Source organism: Hyperoodon ampullatus (genome assembly GCF_949752795.1).
Source record: "Hyperoodon ampullatus genome assembly, chromosome: 18".
Classification (NCBI taxonomy): domain Eukaryota; kingdom Metazoa; phylum Chordata; class Mammalia; order Artiodactyla; family Ziphiidae; genus Hyperoodon; species Hyperoodon ampullatus.
The window spans coordinates 47,562,157-47,585,096 of record NC_136931.1 but is presented as its reverse complement, the minus strand read 5'-3'; the positions used below and the strand labels follow the sequence as shown (position 1 = coordinate 47,585,096).

Genomic DNA, 22,940 nt, shown 5'->3' with positions numbered 1-22,940 from the left:
TTTCAATATTCCTTAGAAGCACAGGGTTTCTCTCCAGCCTGACTTCTACATTTATGAGGTGCAATATGTGAGTGAAAGTTTACCACATTCAGTAAATTCATAGGTTTTCTCTCCAGTATGAATGCTCTGATATCATATGGGGTTCAAAATTTTTTAAATGAAGGCATTTCCACACTGATTTACACCTAAAGGGGGTTATTACCACAAGTAGTAAGCTGTGGCAGGATTTCCAAACTAATTGATGATTCTTTCCTACACAACTAAGTCTAAATTGTGTTTCAAACTCTTTCTAGGTTAAGTTGAAAAGGTGTTGCCTTAAAAGATATAAGGTTTGAGATCAGAGGAAGTATTTTTCCAATTTTCTTATATTCACTGCTTTTTTCCTCAGTCTGTACTTTATTGGAGCTGGATGCAACTTGCCTCCCAAGTCTTGTTGCCTCTCTATCTGCTCATCATCTTCTCAGGCTTCTTCTAAAATGGAGTACAAAGAATCATCATTTAAAGGAGTCAATGTGCTTAGAACTGTGGCTGGCACATGGTAAGCACTCAATAAATGCTAGCTTTATGTTATCATCATTATTTATGAATTTTCCCATTATTAATAATAAAATTTCAGATTGTGCTTTTGGGGATGAACTTGGGTAGCCCACCTCAACAGTATGAAAGAATCCTCATGACCAATGTCTCCAACTAAATTTTGAGAAGGAAACCTTTATAGAGGACCCCTGGTTGAAAATTAACATTCATATGTACATAAAGCTTAGATTATTCTTGAAAAATGATCTTTCTTATTTCATAATCCAGCAAATTGAATGTAACAAAAAATGAGGAATTTACAAACAGGATAAAGAGATGACCACATAAAATTAAGAAAGTCTACCTGGGATTCCTAAGAAATGGAAAAAGGAAAAATCAACTGCTTCCTTCTAAAACTCCATTAAAATGACAAAAGGGAAAATGGTACAAACTCACAAGAAAAAAGAATATGATAGGAGACATCAATACACACAGGTATTAACAAAATTTTTGATAACATAAAGTACATGGAAGATTTTCAACACACAGAAGAGCTACGGAAGTTCGAATAACATAAAGGTATTCCAGAAGAGGATGCCAATGTCAAGCAAGCCAATTTGTGCCACAAAATATCAGAAAGATTCAGGAAATGAAGGGAAATCAAGTATCTCAGAAGAAGGAATGAAGGATGATTGCTGGGTAAAAAAAAAAAAAAAAAAGATTGTGTGAGTTGCAGCTGGACCTCTACTGTCAGTCAGGAGGACAAAGGACCACTCCTCTGTAAGAAATGGAAGTTATTCTTTGCAGAAATTTAATCAGAGTAGCTCTAGTCTCAGGGACACTCAACAAATGAGATGACAGGTGCTATACTGAAATCAATGGGATCTATATGTAATATGGTGAAACCTCCAGTTCCATTATGCAGCTGATGCCAAAAAATGTTGGCAACCTGTGAGCAGGATATGAAAGGACCCTTTTCTGGACAAAATGAAAGGCCAGTGAAAAACTTAAACAGGATGCCCACCATATAAGATGATACTTGTTGCTTGTACTCATTTTTTTTTTTTTTTTTTTTTGCTGAAACAAAGTACCTGGGCACACCTGAGTTCATGAGAGTAAGGCAGTATAACGCTTCTGCAGGAGGAGACCCTGAGCCCATGAGGCATTCTATTTTTCATCCACTAAAGCCTACCAAATGGCTAGAAGCACCCAGGCACGAAAGAGCTTACGTTTTAGTGAATCACTCTTAAGTATGACTGTGCAGCCGGTGTTCCACACACATTAGAGGAACCCCACTAACATGACAGATAACATTGAGAGAAAAAAGAAAGTCTAAGGAAATAAAGGTAAGGCACAACAAACAACAAAACCTTAAAAACCAATCACAGTTATGAGAAGATATCTTATCAGTGAAACAATAACAGGATTCTGTAAGCAAGAAGCAGAAAGAAAAAGTTCCCTTACAAATTAAGACTGGGGTTGAGGGGGTGGTGAGGGGGAAGGTGGTAGACTGTATTACCATTCACCAATAACAGTGTCTCCTCCTAAGCGCAGAGGGGTCATACTGTTAATATGAGCACAGGTGACAAGTGTCATTTCCTAGTAGAAGTTTTGTTTGTTTGTTTTTTGGGGGGGGGCACGCCTCGGCTTGCAGGATCTTAGTTCCCTAAAACCAGGCATCCAACCCGGCCCCAAGCAGTGAAAGTGCAGAGTCCTAACCACTGGAATGCCAAGGAATCCCCTCTCGAGACTTCTTTTTTCCCCTCTTTTTTTTCTTTCTTTCCTTTTTTTTTTTTTGGGCTACACCACACGGCATGTAGAATCTTAGTTCCCCGACCAAATATCGAAACTTTGTGCCCTGCGGTGGAAGTGCAGAGTCTCAACCACTGGACCTCCAGGGAAGTCCTCTCTAGAATTCTTAAAAGGCCCACTTGGTACCCCACACAATGAATAATAAAGATGCATACCTAGACACATCACTGTGACATTTCAAAACAGGAAAGAGGCCATAAATGCTTTCAGAAAAAAGAACATATATCATTCAAAGAAAAAGGAATCAGAATAAAATTTCCCAATAGAAAGACAGGAAGCTAGAGAGAAAATTCTGAGAGAAAAATTTTAAGCTTAGCTTATCAATCTAATAAGACAGTCAAATAAATCCATTTTTCAGATACGCAAATACCCAAAAATGCACCTTTTCTCCCAGGATGGTACTAGAAGATGTGTTCCACCAAAATTAGTAGACAGAGAAGGCAACAGATATAGAATCCAAAAAAAAGGGGATGCATAGGGGAAAAAGTGAAGAAAATTTCTATGATAATGGTGATGAAAAGCTATAAGGTAAGAGCTGACTATCAAGTCAGAGTACAGCCAGTCTAGACTGAAGCAGGAGGACAAAAATGCTAGAAGTAATATCTCTAAGGGGAAAAATGGAAGGAGATTTCCCAGTGCATTTGACCATGTGGAAACAAGTATTGAGAGGGCTTTGAACTATTCTGAAGAAAGTCCAAGGGAGTCTGTGCTAAATATAGGAAACCAAACAAGGAAAAGCACTCGGGCAAATCATCTAAGTTGTGAGCTAAACCTAGCCACTTTTCTCATGAAGCACCATTTTTTACTTTCTTTTATGGAGCACCACTAATTTGCTTTAAATAAATTAATAAATGCCTTAAAAACTATGGTTATTAAGCCTTGGGTATTGTTTGCCAGGAAGTTCCTTCAGACAGAACAAAGTAAAACATCATCTCAAGGAAAACAACTGACAGTATGTGTTGCCAATGACAGAATTCAAGTTTTCAAACAAAAATTAGCATTTTGGAAAACCACAAATCCTCCACCATGAGACTGATAGCTTCCCAATACTTAAAAAACTTTTCTAATGGGACTGGTGATGTTAACAAACTGTGATGTTTTGATATTGTATAATGAGATACGTCAACATTTTAAAGATCTCCATAATTCAACAGACAAATGCATGATATTACAAAATCATGCATAGGTAAGAGATCCATTCAAAGTTTAAGACAAACCAATGGATTTTATGTAAGAGAACAAAAAAATGTGTTTCAAATTTCACATTATGGCTAATCTTAAAAAAAAAGATCACTTGTCAAGTGTTGGTATAGTACCAAAGAATATTCACAATTATCTGAAAAGGCTACTAAAATACTTCTCCCTTTTCTAACTACATCTGTGTGAAGCCACAATTTTTTAATATACTTCAACCAAAACAACAGGTTACAATAGCACATTCTGCTATCTCCTATTAAGCCAGACAATAAAGATATTTACAAACATGCAAAACAATGCCACTCTTCTCACTAAATTTTTTTATTTTGGAAGATTGTTATTTTTATTAAGAAACTTAAAGTTTATATGCAATGGGGCTTTTTTTAATTAATAAATGTTTCTAAAAGTTTCAATTTTTTGTTAAATAAAGTAAACATCACAAAAGTCCACATAATAAACCAAAGCTCTTTGCGGGTCCTCAAGTTTTAGGACTGTAAATTTTATTGCTATTGGGTACTGGGTTTCCTTCTGTGGTGATGAAAATGTGATAACGGTGATGACTGCATGACTTTGTGAATATACGAAAAACTACTGAACTGTATACCCTAAAAGGGTAGATCTGGTTAGCTGAATTATATCTTAATAAAGCTGTTATGTAAGAAAAAGGAAAAAAAAAAATGTGAAGAGTTCCCAAGACCAAAAAACTTTGAGAACCTGATGCTCAAAACATTTCTCATTATTCATTCCACAAATACCTTCTTCTTTCCTCACTATGTGCCTGGCACAGTTCTAAGCTCCAGGGATAAACAGTACTGAACAAAACAGACAAAATTTTCTGCACCCATCAAGTTTACATTCTAGTGGACAGAGACAAATAATAAACAAATGAAGGAGATGGTTTGTTAACAAGTTTTAAGTGCTATGGGATAAAATTAGGGAAAGGATAGAGTTTCAATTTCAGATGGAGCGGCCTCTGAGAAGGCAAGATTCAAGACATGAAGGAAGAAAGAGTGATCTGGAGGAAGAGCATTCTAAGCAGTAGTTAAGTAAGTTCAGAGGCCCTGAGGAAAAGCCTGCCAAGCATGTTAAATATGCAATCAGTGAGTCACAATTACACATATTATGTTCCTTATATCCTTTGGCTTAGCCTGATCCCCTCCTATTTTTTACACTTCTTAGAATTCACAGCACCTCCTGGAAGCAGCTCCAGTAACATGCTCTTAAAAAGACTTCTCCAATCTTGTCTCTTACTTCTAAACATCTTTCCCTTAACTACTAATCGCATTCACTTTTCTTAAAATAAGTGTTTCATATGAAATATTTTTAAACCCAAATTTGTATGTAGCTAAGTCTTAACATGCTAACTATAATCTGAGATGCTGGATTGCAGTAACAGCTCCACTCTTTTCTTTGGATGGCTGATAGCAAGTATTTTTTTAAATATAGGGGGCATTACCAAGGGGGAAAAAAGGAGGGGAGGACAGTTTAGAGTTTAAAGACTAAAAAGACAACAACCAAACCAAAGTTTAAACCTTGACTGGATTCTGGTATTTAAAAAAAAGCTATAGAGGGAGCTCCCTGGTCGTCTAGTGGTTAGGATCTGGCGCTTTCACCGCTGTGGCCTGGGTTCAATCCCTGGTCAGGGAACTGAGACCTCGCAAGGCTCGAAGAGGCCAAAAAAAAAAGAAAAAAGCTATAGAAAGTATTTTGGAGGTAACTGGGGAATCTGAATATGGACTATTACACAATATTAGCACATTATGACTAATCATCTAAGGTGTGATAACAGTATTTTTGTTATATAGAGGGATGCCAGTATTTTTAGAAAATGCTTACTTAATTTTTTAGGAGTGAAATGTCATGCTGTTTGTGTGCTGTAGTGCACACAATACACATGCACTGGGATACAGATACATCAAACATGGCAAAATACTAACTAATGAATCTGTGTGGTGGGTATAGAGGAGATCACTGTACTCTTCTTTCAGTGTTTTATGGTGTTTGAAGATGTTAAGAATTGATTAAAAAAACAAACTTTCCACAATAATAATTCAGATTATTTAACAAGGTACCACATGTGTAATCAAAACTGCAAACATAAAATATAAAACATGGGCCTTCCTTTCAACAAATTCATAAGATATCTAGACATAAAAACAAAAAAACACGTAAGATGGTATTTACTAAGGACTTTTGAATTTCTGTGGAAAATGTGAAGCAGGATGGACAATCAGAGGGGAGATCAAAAAAGTAACAGGTTTAAGTAAGCAGGAACTGAATAGGTAGGGTATTTCATAATCAAAGGCCAAGATTCAAATAATTTTATAGAAAGAAATATGTTCACATTTATATTCACATGGTTAATATGCCCTCTCTTGATTAGAGCAAAGTATATCTTTTAAAAGGTTTGACTGACCATATCACAAGGACCATAAGAAAAGAAATAATCCAGACCTAATTTGAAAATGGTTTGAAGTAACGTCTGGACCTGAAATAATGAGCTGAAATCTCTAATTTGGGTAGGATATTAATGATTTCACGGTCTGACACAATGAAAATGAAGTCAATTGGACAGCTGTTTATCCCGTAAACAGGTAAAATTATGGTGGGCAAGACAAAAAGGCTGGAGGTGCCAAAATAAAAATTGATATTTATAGAAAGAGTTACTTCTAACTTCAGAATGAATGAGTCACTTTCTAGGAATCAGTTTATAAAGGGAAGGAGGAAAGGGAGAATGCAAAGTTCCAGAAGCCACCTCCAGTAAGAGGATGGGGGGGAGGGCGCAAAAGATAAGGAAACACTTAAGACAGAAAAAGCAACATCTCAGGCCATCAAAGCACCAATCAAGCTGAAGTGGGAGAGAATTCCTAGAGGAGGGACTCAAAACATAACATAAACAGATGTTTTCTTCTAAAATGATAAAGACATCTCTGCTCACTTTATGCCTGTGAAGGAGAAAGATAAAGAGGAAAAAAAAGGGAAAACTGCATTGTTGATAAGAGTAGCAAGTAGCTATAATTCTAATGTCTTATGACAAAGGATATGAGTGGGCAGCTGCCATTGCTGTTTTTAGGAAGAGCTCTCATGCACAATGCTCTCCAAAAACAAAAGGCACAGCTTCAAGGGCCATTATCACCACCTCCTTGTTTCTAACAACAGAATCCAGGAATGTAGGCTGGATGCAGGAGACTTGGTGGACACACTGGCATCCCTGGGTGGTAAGAAAAGTTAAGACTGAGCAAGGAAATGCAGAGACACCATCACTGAATAAAGCAGCTTATTAGTACAGCAAAACAGAAGTCATCACAAGTTTCTATCTCCCTAAATTCCTGACTTGTGCATCCAACTCTCTACCTGAATATGCACTTAGATGATGGACCAGTAGATATGTCACAATTAACGAGTCCAAAAGAAAACTCTTGATCTATCTCCCCAAATTCCTAAAGTCTTCCTATCTCAGTAAATGGTAACTCATCCTCTTCTAGTTAAAGAGTCACACAACTCCTCTTTCTCTCATAACCAACATAAAATAAGTCAATCTTGTCAGCTGTTTCTTTAAAATATCTTAAGAATCTGACTATGTGTCTCACTAAGTACAATTACTACCTAGATTACTGCAATAGCCTCCCATTAATCCCCTCTACCATGTTTTCTTTATAGCAGCCAAACTGTAATTCTGATCTTTTCACTCCTCACCTCAACCCCCCCTGCTTTTTTCCCCAAATATTTCATTTTTATTAGAATATTTTTTTTTGGTGGTAGAGCACATTACAATCTCAATTATCCTAACAGGCTTTTAAAGGAAAGCAGTTCTGGGACGTCCCTGGTGGTGCAGTAGTTAAGACTCCAAGCTCCCAACGCAGGGGGCCTGGGTTCGATATCCCTGGTCAGGGAACTAGATCCCACATGCATGCCACAACTAAGAGTTCACATGCCACAACTAAAGAGCCGGCAAGCTGCCAACTAAGGAGCTCACGAGCAGTGCCACAACTAAGAAGGACACTAGCTGCAACTAAGGAGCCGGTGAGCCACAACTAAGGAGCTATCAAGCCACAAATAAGAACTGGCACAACCAAATAAATAAATATTAAAAAAAAGAACCCAGAATTCCTTCAGGTTCACATGCCTGGGAGGAGCAGGGGGAAGAAAAAAAAAAAGGAAAGCAGTTCTATCTGACAAGGAGAGAAGAACCAATGTTTAGAGAATGGATATTACGCAGAGAGGAGTAGAGTGACTCTTCCTCCATGTATGTCAGCAAACTTGAATACACTCAGCTTTGATACCTTGCCAACTTGCAAAGCATCTAATGGTGGCTTGAGCCACAAGGGATAATTGAATTATGGTATTTAACAATATTTATTGCTTGACTACTGGCTTCATACAATTTGGTGATTTACCTCAAAACCCTTTGATGGTCTCCCAAAATCACTCAGAATAAAGGCCAAAGTCTGTGATTTGGCCTGTTAACCTAACCAAACCTATTCTTATTTCTTCACTCTGCTCCAGCCCACTGCCCTGATCATTATTTCTTGAACAGCACGCTTCAGCCTCAGGGTTTTTAAGACTTTTTTGTTCCTTTTGGCTGAATGCTCTTCCACCAAATACTGCACGCCCCACTCTCATACTCTTAAATGCCATCCTCTTAATGAGACCTTTCCCTGACCAACTTATTTAAAATTATAACCCCCCAACTGGCCCTCTCTATGCCAGTTTTCCTTGCTTTACTCTTCTGCATAGGACTCACCACCAACTAACAGAATATATCTTTTACCTATTTATTCATAGTCTGTCTTCCCCAATTAGAATATAGACCTCAAGAAGGAGGAATTTTTGGGCTTCCCTGGTGGCGCAGTGGTTGAGAGTCCGCCTGCCGATGCAGGGGACATGGGTTCGTGCCCTGTTCCGGGAAGATCCCACATGCCGCGGAGCGGCTGGGCCCGTGAGCCATGGCCACTGAGCCTGCGCGTCTGGGGCCTAAGCTCCGCAACGGGAGAGTCCACAACAGTTGAGAGGCCCGCATACCACAAAAAAAAAAAAAAAAAAAAGGAGGAATTTTTGACTGCTTTGATCACTGACTTTCCCTAGTAACTGAACTGGTGCCAAATACAAATCATTCAGTAAATACTTATTGAATATACGAATATACTATGTTGGTAGAAATGTAAACTGGTTTACTTCTCTTGAGAACAATGTGCCTATTTCTATCAAATCTATAAAAAAACATAACTTTGACCCAGCACTTCCACTTAGAGTAAATTATGATGTAACTATATCTGCAAATCTCTGCAAAGCAATATAAACAAGTATATGCACTTGCATCTTCAATTGCATAAGCCTGGAAACAACCTAAATGTCCATTAGTACGAGATAGGTTAAACAAATTAAATGTTGATAGAGAAAAAAAGAAAACTATGTACACAATAGAATACATGCCACCATTTACATGAAAAGGAAAACTGAGGGCTTATGTATATTCATATTTGCAGCACAGATACATAATATATGCTGGTTTATTCGTAGACTACCTGAAGGATACATGTGAAACTCTTAAAAGTGACTGCATCTTTGAAAAAGAACTACAGGACTCAGGGTCAGAACAGCAGACTTTTTCACTGTATACCTGATGTTCAAAAATTTTTACAAATTCACGTATTACATTAAAAAACAAATACAGACTCATACATCCATACACACACACACAGCAGACAGGCAGAATTGACTTCTTAGGCAAAAACTTCTGAAAGAGGTACATGGGGGCAGAAGGGAGGGAGGCAGGAGTTTGTTGATGTATAATGGGGGCGTTGGATAAGAAGACAACAGGAAGTGTGATTACAGATGTAAAATATAATGCTGAGGCATTTAACCACTGAAAGAATGAGAGAAATTGGCAAGTAATAAAAAGGAACCTAAATATCAGATAATATATAAAGACTTAAGACATATAAAAGAATGCACAAAGGAGTCTATACACATCAGGGGATATGAGACTGAGGGCATCGTGAAAGAGAGGACAATCACACAGAGGCAGTACAAATGAAGTGCAAAGTGCTGACATGCAGAATGAAGGTAAGAGGGGAACCTGGTCCTCTAGCCTCTGATTAAAGGAGTAGACTACTAAAAGGAAAAATGACTGGAAATGTCCTTCAGGTTTCTCAAGAATTCATATCAAGTGATACTCTAAGACTGGGGCCTGTATGAAAACATCCTTAAAAGCATTTCAGAGGGGGCAATGCTGACTGAACAACTGTGACCTGCCTGGTTGTGATGCACTCACCTGGACAAATTTCCTTTATACTTCTTTCTCCACCATCCAGAGTTCGTCTTCTTGCTTCAACACAGGATCACATACAGCTTGGACAGCTTATAACCTGCTATTGGGGAAATGACACAGCACTAGAATGTTAATGCTGGAGCCAAAGTTCTGTCCTAGAACTCAGGCTGAGCCCTGGGGCCTCCTGGCCTTCTGAAGGATGAGGAAGGTGCAGTCTCCGGGAATGCACAAGGAAGCGACCCTGTTAAAAAGAACAAAGTAATGACTTTTTGTCTTAGAGATTAAAGCACACACAACTATATGAGCAAAGGGACTATTTGGGTCCTGAATTTCACAGCCATACACTCATTAAACCTTTTAAGGCTCCACACATCCAGAAATGGAGGAAGAAAGAGGGAATGTATTTTGAAAATTTGACCTATGTAGGAAAAGCTATTCATACCTTACATGACTGGCTGCTACTGTTCTCTAGCACCACATTCCTATGTAGGCTCCTAAGTGGATTTTAACTGTGGCCCTTATTCCTGGATGAAATTCAATACTCATATCTATGACTATAACAACATACACCTAACAGAACTAACCCACATGGATAAAGTTGTTCTTGACAGTATTCAGGAATAAAAACTGAAGTTTTCCTGGAGTCCTAATATTTACTTTGTTAGCAATATACTCTGAAAGAAACTATATACTCAAAATGTCCTGTAAATATATGTTCATCCACACATTCAAAAAAATGTTTTAAAGAACATTATTGGGACAATGGACAAAATTTGAATAGGGATTTTGAACTAAACAATAGTATTAGCATTACATTTTCTGATTTTGATTACTGTACCATGGTTATGTATAAGAATGTCCTGGTTCTTAGAAAATTTATGCTGAAGTATTTGCAGATAAAGGGAGCATGTATACAACTTAGTCTCAAATAGTTCAGAAAAAAAATGTACACACGTATTTGGAGAATAAGAGAAGGAAAAATAAAGCAATAAAAGAGTAAATGATTGGTGAATTTGGGTAAAGGGTATATGGGACTTCTCTGTACCCTTCTCTAGAAAGGGTACATGCAACTTTTCTATAAAGTTGAAATCATTAAAAAAAAAAAAAAGCAAAATCCTAAGTTACTACTTATACACTCTATCTACTATGTGTGTTGAAAAAGCTTGGTCACCAGCTTGTACTGGGGTGTGGCAGATGGAAGGCTTAGAGCCTGCTTTAAACAGTAATGTACACAGAGATAAACATGAGAGGGCGAGTTGCCTAGAAACAGCCTGCAAAAGGAGATCAAGTTTGATCTTCTGGACATTCAGAGTGTCAGGTTTCTGAGGATCATGCAGGCAAGTATATCCATTACACAACTGCATATATAAATTAGGAGCTCAGAACAGCCTAGAATGGAAATGGGAATTTGTCAGTTGTCAGAATATCACTGCTGTTGAAGACAGGTGGAATACTACTGTGACTGCTTACAGAGAACATACACAGTTTGTGAAGATGGTCAAGAATGGAATCCTAGGAACACCAAAGGTCAAGGACACAAGGAAAGGTTTCAGAGGAGCATGGTGGCTGTTTAGTTTCAATCTTTCAAATACTCTTCCTGAAAACCATATAAAATATCAAGAATAATGGGGTAATGGGGAGGGTGGGACAAGGGGGCAAGAAGCTAATCCATACACTACATCTGTAGTGAAACTAATAGAGAGAATTTATGTTAACTCTAAATTATTTGTAAGTGCGGCCCAAAAACCCAAAATAGCCAAAGTGGTACAGGAACCACAATAATGTAATAGGTGTAGCAAGAAAGACTAGATAGGGCTTCCCTGGTGGCGCAGTGGTTGAGAGTCTGCCTGCCGATGCAGGGGACACGGGTTCGTGCCCCGGTCTGGGAAGACCCCACATGCTGCAGAGCGGCTAGGCCCGTGAGCCATGGCCGCTGAGCCTGCACGTCTGGAGCCTGTGCTCCACGACGGGAGAGGCCACAACAGTGAGAAGCCCGCGTACCGCAAAAAAAAAAAAAAGAAAAAAGAAAAAAGGAAGAGTAGATAATGGCGAGAAGTCTTTGAGGTAACAGATCTCAGAAATAACTAGCAAATATTCATTCTCAGAATGAGGGATTCACCCTGAGTGAGAACTGTTGTAATGAAGTCTAATTACGAACAACAAGACTAGCCACAAAAGAAAAGACAAACCCCCAAACTCCATATACCTCTGCCAAAGGGAAACCCAAACAGGAGGCCTAAAGAAGTTACAAAGAAGCCTAGGAAGAACTCAAAATGCTGAGGGAGATTCTCAGGACTTAAGGAGTTCAGAAATCTGCAGGTAGTATTTCCTTACAGAACGAGTAGACCTTACTCTAAGACTGAACTAATGAAAGCAAGACCTAGATTAAACAGAAAGAGACTGCAGGGGAAGCAGAAAGAGCAGTCTTAGAAAGTACTTGGGGGCTTCCCTGCTGGTACAGTGGTTGAGAATCCTCCTGCCAATGCAGAGGACATGGGTTCGAGCCCTGGTCCAGGAAGATCCCACATGCTGCAGAGCAACTAAGCCCATGCGCCACAACTACTGAGCCTGCGCTCTAGAGCCCGCTCACAACTACTGAAGCCTGTGTGCCTAGAGCCCTTGCTCCGCAACGAGAAGCCACCACAGTGAGAAGCCTGCACACCGCAACAAAGAGTAGCCCTCGCTCACCACAACTAGAGAAAGCCCATGCACAGCAACGAAGACCCAACACAGCCAAAAATAAAATAATAAATAAATTTATATATTTTTAAAAAAAAGCAAATGCATCATCCTGGAAGGCAAGTACTATGAAGATTTATGGGAAACAGAGAGATGGAGATAAAATCTGCCTCAATCAGGTTAGAGTCATCTAGCCAGAGAAGGTGTGGAAGCCCTCTGCTTTTAAACACTAGAAGAGGCACATGAGCTTTGAAGTATAGAATGCTACTATGTTTCCTTTTTCCTGGTACTCGTCTATGAATATCTACCTCATACAAACATGAGAAACACAAAATATTTTGTCTGTGTCCATACAAGGATGCTTTAAAGAAAACAGTGGCAATGAACAGCATAATTTTCCAACAGTTAAACTCACCTGAAAATTACTGCCACAAGTAGATAAAAAATGAAACACAATGTAACAAATTTTTTTAAAAAGACATAAAAACTTTAAGAAGCAAGCAAAGCTATAAAAAGAACACAAAAGATAAATGGAGAAACTGATTTAAGAAATGGTCACCCAAAAGGAGGAAATGGAAAGAAAACAGGAGTGGACATCTTATTTTTGTTATATTTGACTTTTGTAAAGACTGCAGCTATCAGAGTTTAGAGGGATTTTTATTTCCTTGATTAATGTGATCTTTCCTGGTTGTTGTATCTGAGGCATAGCAGTGGTCTCAGCCTTAAACTTTTTGTTTCTACTCACATCCCCAGAGACCCAGGCAGCATGGGTAATTTATACATATATAGGTAATCATAATCTATATCTGACCACGAAAGCCAGCATCTTATCTAATGCAAAAATATTGAAGGCATTTCTATTAAACTCTAAATAAAGATAAGGATGCCCACTGCCTCATTTTAAAATATAATTAAAAACAATAATTCAGTAAGTTAAGCAGGGAATAAAATTAACGTATAGAAATCAACAAACTTTGGGACTTCCCTAGTGGTGCAGTGGTTAAGAATCTGCCTGCCAATGCAGGGGACACGGGTTTGAACCCTGGTCCGGGAAGATCCCACATGCCACGGAGCAACTAAGCCCGTGCACCACAACTACTGAGCCTGTGCTCTAGAGCCTGCGTGCCACAACTACTGAAGCCCACGCGCCTAGAGGCCACGCTCCACAACAAGAGAAGCCACCGCAATGAGAAGCCCGCGCACCGCTACTACAGAAAGCCCGCAAACAGTAACGAAGACCCAACACAGCCATAAATAAATAAATAAATAAATAAATTTATATATATATATATATATATATATAAAAGAAATCAACAAGCTTTATATATAGCACAATGACTCCATTCATAACAGCAATATAAAAGATAAAGTACCTAGAAATAAACTTAGTAAAAAGTGTCTAAAACCTATATGAAGAAAATATTAAAACACTCTAGGGCTTCCCTGGTGGCACAGTGGTTGAGAGTCCGCCTGCCGATGCAGGGGACACAGGTTCGTGCCCCGGTCTGGGAAGATGCCACATGCTGCGGAGCACCTAGGCCCGTGAGCCATGGCTGCTGAGCCTGCGCGTCCAGAGCCTGTGCTCTGCAAGGGGAGAGGCCACAACAGTGAGAGGCCCGCGTACCGCAAAAAAAACAAAAACAAACAAACAAACAAAAAACCTCTCTAGAAGACCCAAAAGTAAAATGGAACATATACAACAAATATCATGTACATGGACAAGAATATTTAACATTATAAAGATCTAATGTCCCTTTCACTAAATTATTTTACAAAATTTAATGCAATATCCGTAAGTTTTTTTCTAGAACTAGACAAGCTGATTCTAAAGTTTACACAGAAAAATAAACAAGAATTAGGAAACTGAAAAAAACAAGTAGTAAGAGAAGAGTAGCTATAATACATATTAAAACAAAATTATAAAGCATCCATACTAAAAAGATAAATACTGGTACACGAATATAGGCTGGAAGATGGATGAGAATATAAAGTCCAGAAATAGACCAAAAACATGAGAATTTAGTATATGATCAAAATGGAATCTTAAAATAGTAGAGTTAAGGCCTTTTAATAAATGGTGTTGGAAGAACTGGGTAGCCTATTGGAAAAACATAAACCTGGATGCAAACCTAAATATCATACACGAGGATATGAAAACCCATAGAAATTATAATCTTTTAAGGATTTGAAAGTATAGGTGAAACTTGGAGTGGGAAAGGCTTTCTATGACCATAAATGGAAAGACTGATAAATCTATTACATAAAAATAAAAACTTCCTGATTCCACATGGTTTAAAAAAACAAACCACTGTGAACAATATCAAAACACAAATTTAAAACTTGGAAAAAAAACTGCAACTCATTTCACATAGGGCTAACCTTTCTAATGTAATTTAACAGCTCCTAGAAGAAAGAGACACCCTATAGTAAAAGGAGGAAAAGGATATGAACAGAGTCCCCAGATAAGTACACGTGGCCCTTAAACATATGGAAGATACTCAACCTCACCTATAATAGAGATGTAAATTAAACCTACACTGAGATACCAATTTTCACTCATTCCTTTGGCAAAAAAAAATATTCAACTCTACATTGTGATGATAAGGTTCTAGGAGGAAAGGTGTTCTTGTAGATTGCTAATGGAAATGAAAGTACTTAGCCCTATGTGCAATTCTACTTGTAGCAATCTACTTTGGAGATAATCTTGCATAAATACAAAATGACACAGATGAAATATTATTCATTACTGCAGTAACAGCAAAAGATTGGAAACAACCCAAATGTCCAAGAGCAGAATCAACTACGGTACACGCACACAATGGCATCTTATTTATAAGGCAGTTAAAAAGAAAAATATATATATAACGATTAATAAAGGATATCTCCAGGACATATTGTTAAGTGAAGAAAGTGAGAAACACAGATGTACATTTTTTACGTAAGGACAGTGGGGGATAGGAGGGAAGAATAAACATACACTAATGGCCCAACAAACAAAAAAAATCTACTTGAAGGATAAAGAAACAAAAATACAAACTATATTTAACTGGGACAGAGAAGAATGTGATAGGGAGGGGAGCAGAATGAGATATCTCTATGAGATATAGTTTTTCTTGAATCACAGAAATGCACTGTTTACTTTTTATATGATCAAATTCATTTTTTAAAAACGCAATCCCTGAACTTGAAAACAAACTGAAACAAATGAACTCAACTGTACATTAACTTGGTAACATAATTCCTCAAAGAAAGGATTTATTTCAAATGACTTTAGAACTGAGAACTTTGACTACACATCTTTCGAGGGATGCATTCTAAGGACAAAAATAGCTACAAAGAAAATTTTCACATGATACAGTATGTTTACGGTTACTACTATCAACATTGTTATTTTTGAAACCTTTTTTTTTTTTTTTTGCGGTACGCGGGCCCCTCACCGCTGTGGCCCCTCCCGTTGCGGAGCACAGGCTCCGGACGCGTAGGCTCAGCGGCCACGGATCACGGGCCTGGAGTTCCGTCTCTGAAATGGCCTTGAAACAATTACCTCTGCAGCAATAAAGTAACATCCAGGAGCTTCCCTGGGTCTGCCCGCCAGTGCAGGGGACATGGGTTCGATTCCTGGTACGGGAGGATCCCACATGCTGCACAGTGGCTGGGCCCGTGCGCCACAGCTACTGAGCCTGCGCTCTGGAGGCCACAAGCCACAACTGCTGAGCCCACACGCCACAACTACTGAGGCCCATGCGCCTGGAGTCCATGCTCTGCAACAGGCGAGGTCACCGCGATGGGAAGCCCGCACAGCACGGCGAGTAGTGGCACCCGCTCTCCGCAACTGGAAAAAGCCCACGCACAGCAATGAAGCCAATGAAGCCGAAAGAGGGGAGGGGAGGCCTGGAGGGGATGGGGGGGAGAACGAACATCCAGCACCCAGATCTTGGTCTCCAATACCACTCTCCAGTAAAAAGAACCAGAGATCCTTGAAGAAATAGCTAATTCCAAGTCTGGGAGGGAAGGTACAAGATGGGCCTGGAGTGCAAGATAGCTTTCAAAGTTAAATGGCGGCAAGTTAAAATGAGACAGGAGTTAGCATGAAGGAACGTCCACTGACTAAAACTGTGATAATATGACTATCAAAAAGAAAACTAGCTGCAGTTATCAGAGCACAACTTTAAAATGATGCTTAAAGAAAAAGCCAGGATAAATTTGACACAATTTGAGGTAGCAATCAAATAAATGTAAAAGAAACGAAGAAACTAGAAAATCACTTTGCAACCTTGAAGAAATTATTGATTCAGCTAAGGATTATTTATTGGTGTTAAAACCATTCATTAAATGATTGATGGGGAATGGACATTTGTACCGTGCCAAATTATGAAACCATACAGATTACACTTTGGTCATAAAGGGGAAAATACAATCACTAATGGTGGACCAGTCATATATTTCTGTCCTGATGTTATGCAATTTGAAGATCACCTCTGATGTAGTCTGACCCAAAACAGGTCACAATTAGGATTTTTAAAAAACATCATCAGAGGCTCTGAATTAGAACCATGAGGAAGTAACCATCTTAGAAATCAAAGATCAAATCTCATGAAGGAGGCAGTGATGAATTTCTAAGGATGAATGTAACCTGAACAAAGAACTCTAACTTCCTCATTCCAGTTACAAAAGAAAATGTCAAAAAAAAAAATGCTGGGCTTCCCTGGTGGCGCAGTGGTTGCGAGTCCGCCTGCCGATGGAGGGGACACGGGTTCGTGCCCCGGTCTGGGAAGATCCCACATGCCGCGGAGCGGCTGGGCCCGTGAGCCATGGCCGCTGAGCCTGCGCGTCAGGAGCCTGTGCTCCGCAACGGGAGAGGCCACAGCAGTGAGAGGCCCGCGTACCGAAAAAAAAAAAAAAAAAAAAAAAAAAAATGCTTAAACATGGAAATTAAAAAAGAGCATCTACATAACTGAATGTTTCAGAATTTTTTACCAGAAACAGTAAGAATGAATGTACTGTTTCTGAGGAAATTTTTTGTCCCTTTCTGAATTTTCTAAAAAGTTTTATTTTATATTGGAATACAGATGATTAACAATGATGTGCTAGTTACAGGTGTACGGCAAAGTGATTTAGTTACACCCACACAAGTATCCACTCTTTTTCAAATTCTTTTCCCATTTAGGTTATTATATTGAGCTGAGTTCCCTGTGCTACACAGTAGGTCCTTGTTGGTTATCTATTTTAAATATAGTACTGTGTACATGTCAATCCCAAATTCCCAATCTACGCCCCCCCCACACACACACACTCTTTCCCTCTGGTAACCATAAATTCATTCTGAGTGTTTGCTTTGCAAATAAGTTCATTTGTATCATTTTTTTTAGATTCTGCCTATCATATATTTGTCTTTCTCTGTCTGACTTAACCTCACTTAGTATGATAATCTCCAGGCCCATTCACCTTGCTGCAAATGGCATTATTTCTGAGGAAGTATTATTCTGTAGATAGTAATAATAGTACTACTTAAAGTTTATCCAGTACTACTAAGTAATAAGGCACTATTCTTTAGAACTCCTCCATCTACACAACTACTCCGTGAATCAGATACTGTTATTTTCTCTATAATACTGGATGAGAACCTGAGGCACAAGGGAGTACCTGCCTAAGGTCACCAAGGTACAAAGTGGCAGAGGAAAGAGTCTGGTTCTATGGCCTATGGCCTCCTTTAAAAAAAAAATTACTTTGACTTTTGAATATATACTAAATTCATACAGTTAGGGGAAAAAACAAAACAAAACATAGAAAGCCATGTGCCCTTGCCCTATCTATGCCAGTACCTCTACCCCCAACAGAGATAGGCACTCTTACTGGTTTCTTGTGGATCTTGTTTCTTAAAGGAAACAAATACAAGTATATATTCTTCTCTCTCCCCCTTCTTACTCCAAAAGAAGCATACCATACATTCTGCATTTTGCATTTTTCACTTAACAATACATTTCTGGAGTTATTTCAGTGTCAGTATACAGAAAGCTTCCTCTTCATTCTCTTATAGAGCTGCAAATTATTCTGTTGTATACATACATCATAATTTTATTGAACCAATCTCCTACTGATGGACATGAATTGTTTCTAATCTTTTCCTATGTGAAACACTGCTGCAATGAACAACCTTGTACCTGTACAACTTCATGTAAATTCAGGTACATTTGAAGAATGAATTTCCATCTGTAAAATAAGTCAAAAAGAAAATACATTTGTAGTTATTATACATACTGCTGAATTGCCCTTCATAGGCCTGCTTCCTGCTAATACCAATACTATTTTAATTTCTGAGGATTTAAAATGTTACTGTTGGGGGAATTCCCTGGTGGCCCAGTGGTTAGGACTCCGCGCTTTCACTGCTGAGGGTGCCTGTTCAATACCTGGTTGGGGAACTAACATAACAAAAGCCCAGGGGAGTAGCAAAAAAAAAAAAAAAAAAAAAAAGTAAAATGTTAATGTTGGGCTCCCACCTCCCCACACCCCAACTGCTTTCCTTTTTCAGAGTTTTACTAGCTATTCTAGCTTGTCTATTTTTCCATATGAAGTGCAGAATCAGCTTACCTAGATCCAAAAAAAAAAACAAAAAAAAAAACTGGATACTTTTATTGGGATAACATTAAATTAATAAATTTACTTACATTAAATTTGCACACACTTCTTTAAGATGTCTTCCTATTGAAAAACACTGTATATTTGTTCACATCTTATGTTATGCCCATTAGCAGTATTTTAAAGTTCTTTTCCAATAGTTCTGCACATTTCTTAAGTTTATTCCTCAATTTTTAAAAAAACTGTTCTTGTAAATAATGGTTTTCTTCTATTATACCTTCTAACTGGCTGTGGTTTGTCTATTTGAAGGCTACTGATTTGTAGATATTGACTTGGTCCCCAATTATTTACAATAACGTGAAGGATAACTGAAGGTGGATTCCTCAGACTTTTTCGTTACTTCACAAAATCCATACAACCTGGGAACACCTCCACGCATTTAGGAGTTAGGACAACTAACTAGTCCAGACTCATGGATAAACACTGAAGGAACTAAGTTTTTTTCAAAGAACAAGGATAACCGTGCCGAACCTAGAACCCCAAACCCTTGACTCCCCAGTCCTCGGCCTTCTGCACTATTTGACACTGCTTCTCAAAATGTAAGGCTGATATTTACTCTAAATTAACAGGAGACCTATTAAAGTACCCCAAAGATCAGGATATTTGAGACCGTTTGAAGCAGGCTCCCCATAACAAAAATTTCCTTTGAAATATTTTTGCTTGTTTAAAAAAAAAAACCACGGTGATTTGCATTCTACCCCAATTAAAAACAAACGCGCTTTTATACAAAAGTCCATTTAAAAAGTATTTACCACTTAGCTTTTATATCACCCTTCAAATCTTCAAGTAAATTAGATGTTCCAGGAAGACGGCACCGTTATTATCAGCACTTTCGACACGGGAAGTGCCGCTCGGATGTTATTCTCTCAATGCTGGCTTCCTACATCTCTCTCTCTCTTAGAAACAACCATACACAATGCTGCACCCACAGTTTCTCCCTCAATCTCAAACATCCGATCAAACTTGCGGTCAAACTCAGGGTCATGCACGCTCGAACCCTCCTCAGAGGCCCCCACCCCCACCCTACATGTAGGCCAGAAGCTCTTAAACCCACTCCCCACCCTCGCGCCGCACCCCAATACATCTAGAATCCTTCTTTTCAACCTCCCAGACCCCATCGGCCCAAGACATCCACATCCCACCTCCTATTTTCGCGCCACGTGGACCCAGGGGCCGGACTGACCCGCGGACAAAGACCAAAATGTCCACTCGGTCCGCTGCGCCTGCGCACTCCGAGGCCGAGTGAGCACTCCCAGAAATCTCCGCGATGCGGCCCGCACGGTCACCGCGGCCAAGCGCAGGCTGGTATCTGATTACCTTCTATCGACAGCAACGCCGCTTTTCCGGCCTTGGACTACATTTCCCTTAAGGCTTTGCTGGTCGACATTCTATGTCTCTCCGTCTGTCTTTCCCACGCGAACTTGGCGGCCTCTTCCTGTGATTATGATGCTCTCAGGGTGAGTACTTCTGCCTTGGAGGAAGATCAGCTCAAGCCTGGTGGAAGGTTTGGAGCCGGAACCCCACCCCGCTCTTTGAAGCCTCCCGAGGGCAGCGTCAAACGGGCCAAGCCCATACTCTGATGTATGAGGACGCCATCTTCTCTGTAGCTGGTCTGGCTCTGGACTACATTTCCCGGAGCCCACAGCGGCCCAGCGTTACGTCTCTCTTGACGTCGTGGCGAGGTCGTTAGCTCCGCAGGGCCCCGGACGCGACCACGGGGAGGCAGAAGGTGAGGGGTCTGGGAGTCCGGGGCGGGGACAGGGCGTGTCCAGAGAGCCTTGGGTTTTTGCGCGCTGGCGCGAGCGGGCTAAAATTACACAATTCTGAATGTGTCTTTGTGTGTCATGGTGGTGAGTAGATTGTGCGACTGTGTGTGCCTTAGTGGGTGTGAGATTGTGGCTGTGTATAAGGCTGTGGAGGTGTCTATGATCGTGTTTCATTGTGTGTCCTAAGAGTGGATATGTGTTTGTGTTTGTGTGACACTGACCATTTGTTCAGCACCAAGTGTGTGGGTGTGAGGTGCCTGTGACTCCAGTGCTCTGACAGATTTTGGCCCTGGACAGTGATAACCTCAGCCTTTCCCTGTAACACCGAGATTGGGCATGATGTCCAGTCTTCTCTGCTCTCCCTCCCCTGTGTGGGAGGGTCGGGCGATGACCCTTTAAAAATGCCCTGGTCCCTCATGATTGCTTTTCCTTGACTCTTCTCCAAGAGACGTATGAGAAGAGAAGGAAATAATTATTATTGAACATCCAAAAGCCAAGTTTCTCCGTGTATCAGTTTTTCTTCTTTCCCTGAAATCCTTCTTATTTTTCGTGATGTGTGTTAAAAACAAAAAATTTAGCCAAATAAATGTGAAGATTATTTGGCTTTATTCAACAATTCATGAATCAGGCAGCATCCCATCTACCAAGTAGAGACATACTCCAAGGAGTTGTACAAAATGGAAGGTTTTTATAGGCAGTAGGAAAGTGGTGCAAGGAAGTTATTAGCAAAAGAAAAGAAAGGATTGTTTTAGGCCGGGACATCTTTTAGGGGAAGGAAATGGCAGGGGTCTTATCATGCAGATTACCTCACTAGGGCTAATCAGGAAATTTCAGATTGATTGTTTAAAGAGCACATTTTCTTTTTTTGTTGTTTGTTTGTTGAGTTCTTATTTAGGAGCACATTTTCTTGAGAGAGATTGAAACTGGTATTGTCTTGTTTGCTGTTATGGGGGCACATGACCCCATTTGGGGCTTGTTATTTTCGTTTTTAACACGTGCTTTTCTTTCCTTCTTCTGAAACTTCTTGCCTAACAAAGACACACACCACCGCCCACCCCCAAGTGAACTGGTGTCCAGTATTTGCCATTGGAGTAAATTACTGAGTGCTATGGAGGTGAACTGAAAGGCCCATACCTTCCATACTCCCTGCACACCTAATGTTAATCTAAATGTTTTTAAACTTTTCATTTTTAATTAGCTTTAGACTTAAAACTGTTGCAAAAATAGAATTCCCAAATACTCTTAACCCAGCTTCTCTATCAAAGCCAGGAGATTAACGCTGATAAATAACCAATCTACAAACCTTATTCAAATTTCATCAGTGTCCCTTAGTGTCCTGTTTCTGGACAAGGATCCAACCCAGGATCATATGTTGCAGTTAAGTTGGTAACTCTCCTTAGTCATCTTTTATCTGGAATGGTTACTCAATCTTTCTTTGTCTTTCATGACCTTGACACTTTTGAGGTGAACTGGCCATTTATTTTGTAAATTCTGCAATGTAGAATGTTCCTCAATTTGAGGTTGTCTGATACTTCCTCATAATTAAATTCAGATTATTCAGTTGAGGCAAGACTACCCCAGAAGTGATGTATTCTCAGTGCATCTTATCAGGAGACACATGAGATTAATTTGTCTCATTATTGGTGGTGTTAACTTTATTTGCCAGGTTTCTCCACTGCAAAGCCACTCTTCCCATTATAATTAATGTGTCTCACGGAGAAATACTTTAGGTCTATAAAATTATGCTGTTTTTCATCCTACTTCCACCTACTACATCCATTGATAATTCCTGCCTGAAAACTTATTACCAGGTATTTGCCAAACGGTGATTTTTTTTTTTTCGGATTCTGTTATTCCTTCTACATTTATTAATTATAATTCTGTTACAAATAGATTTTCCTTCTCCCCATTTAATTTATTTACTAACTTATATAAGTATAGTCTGGATTTTTTAATACTATAGGTTATAATCCATTACTATCACTATTTTATTGCTCGAATTGTCCCATATTTGGCCACTGGGAAACCCTTTGGATTGGCTCCTGTATCCTTCCAACGTATCC

The 22,940-nt window shown here is 39.3% G+C and overlaps 1 long non-coding RNA gene across 1 annotated transcript; it reads right to left on the bottom strand.

Moving 5' to 3' along the window:
• Positions 1-375: 375 nt before the first annotated feature.
• LOC307066526 lies at positions 376-18,654 on the bottom strand. The gene is made up of 3 exons (XR_013811382.1): positions 18,637-18,654; positions 9,800-10,037; positions 376-471 (listed from the first exon to the last, which is right to left on the bottom strand). It is a non-coding gene; the product is annotated as an uncharacterized lncRNA (long non-coding RNA).
• Between the last annotated feature and the right edge of the window lie 4,286 nt (positions 18,655-22,940).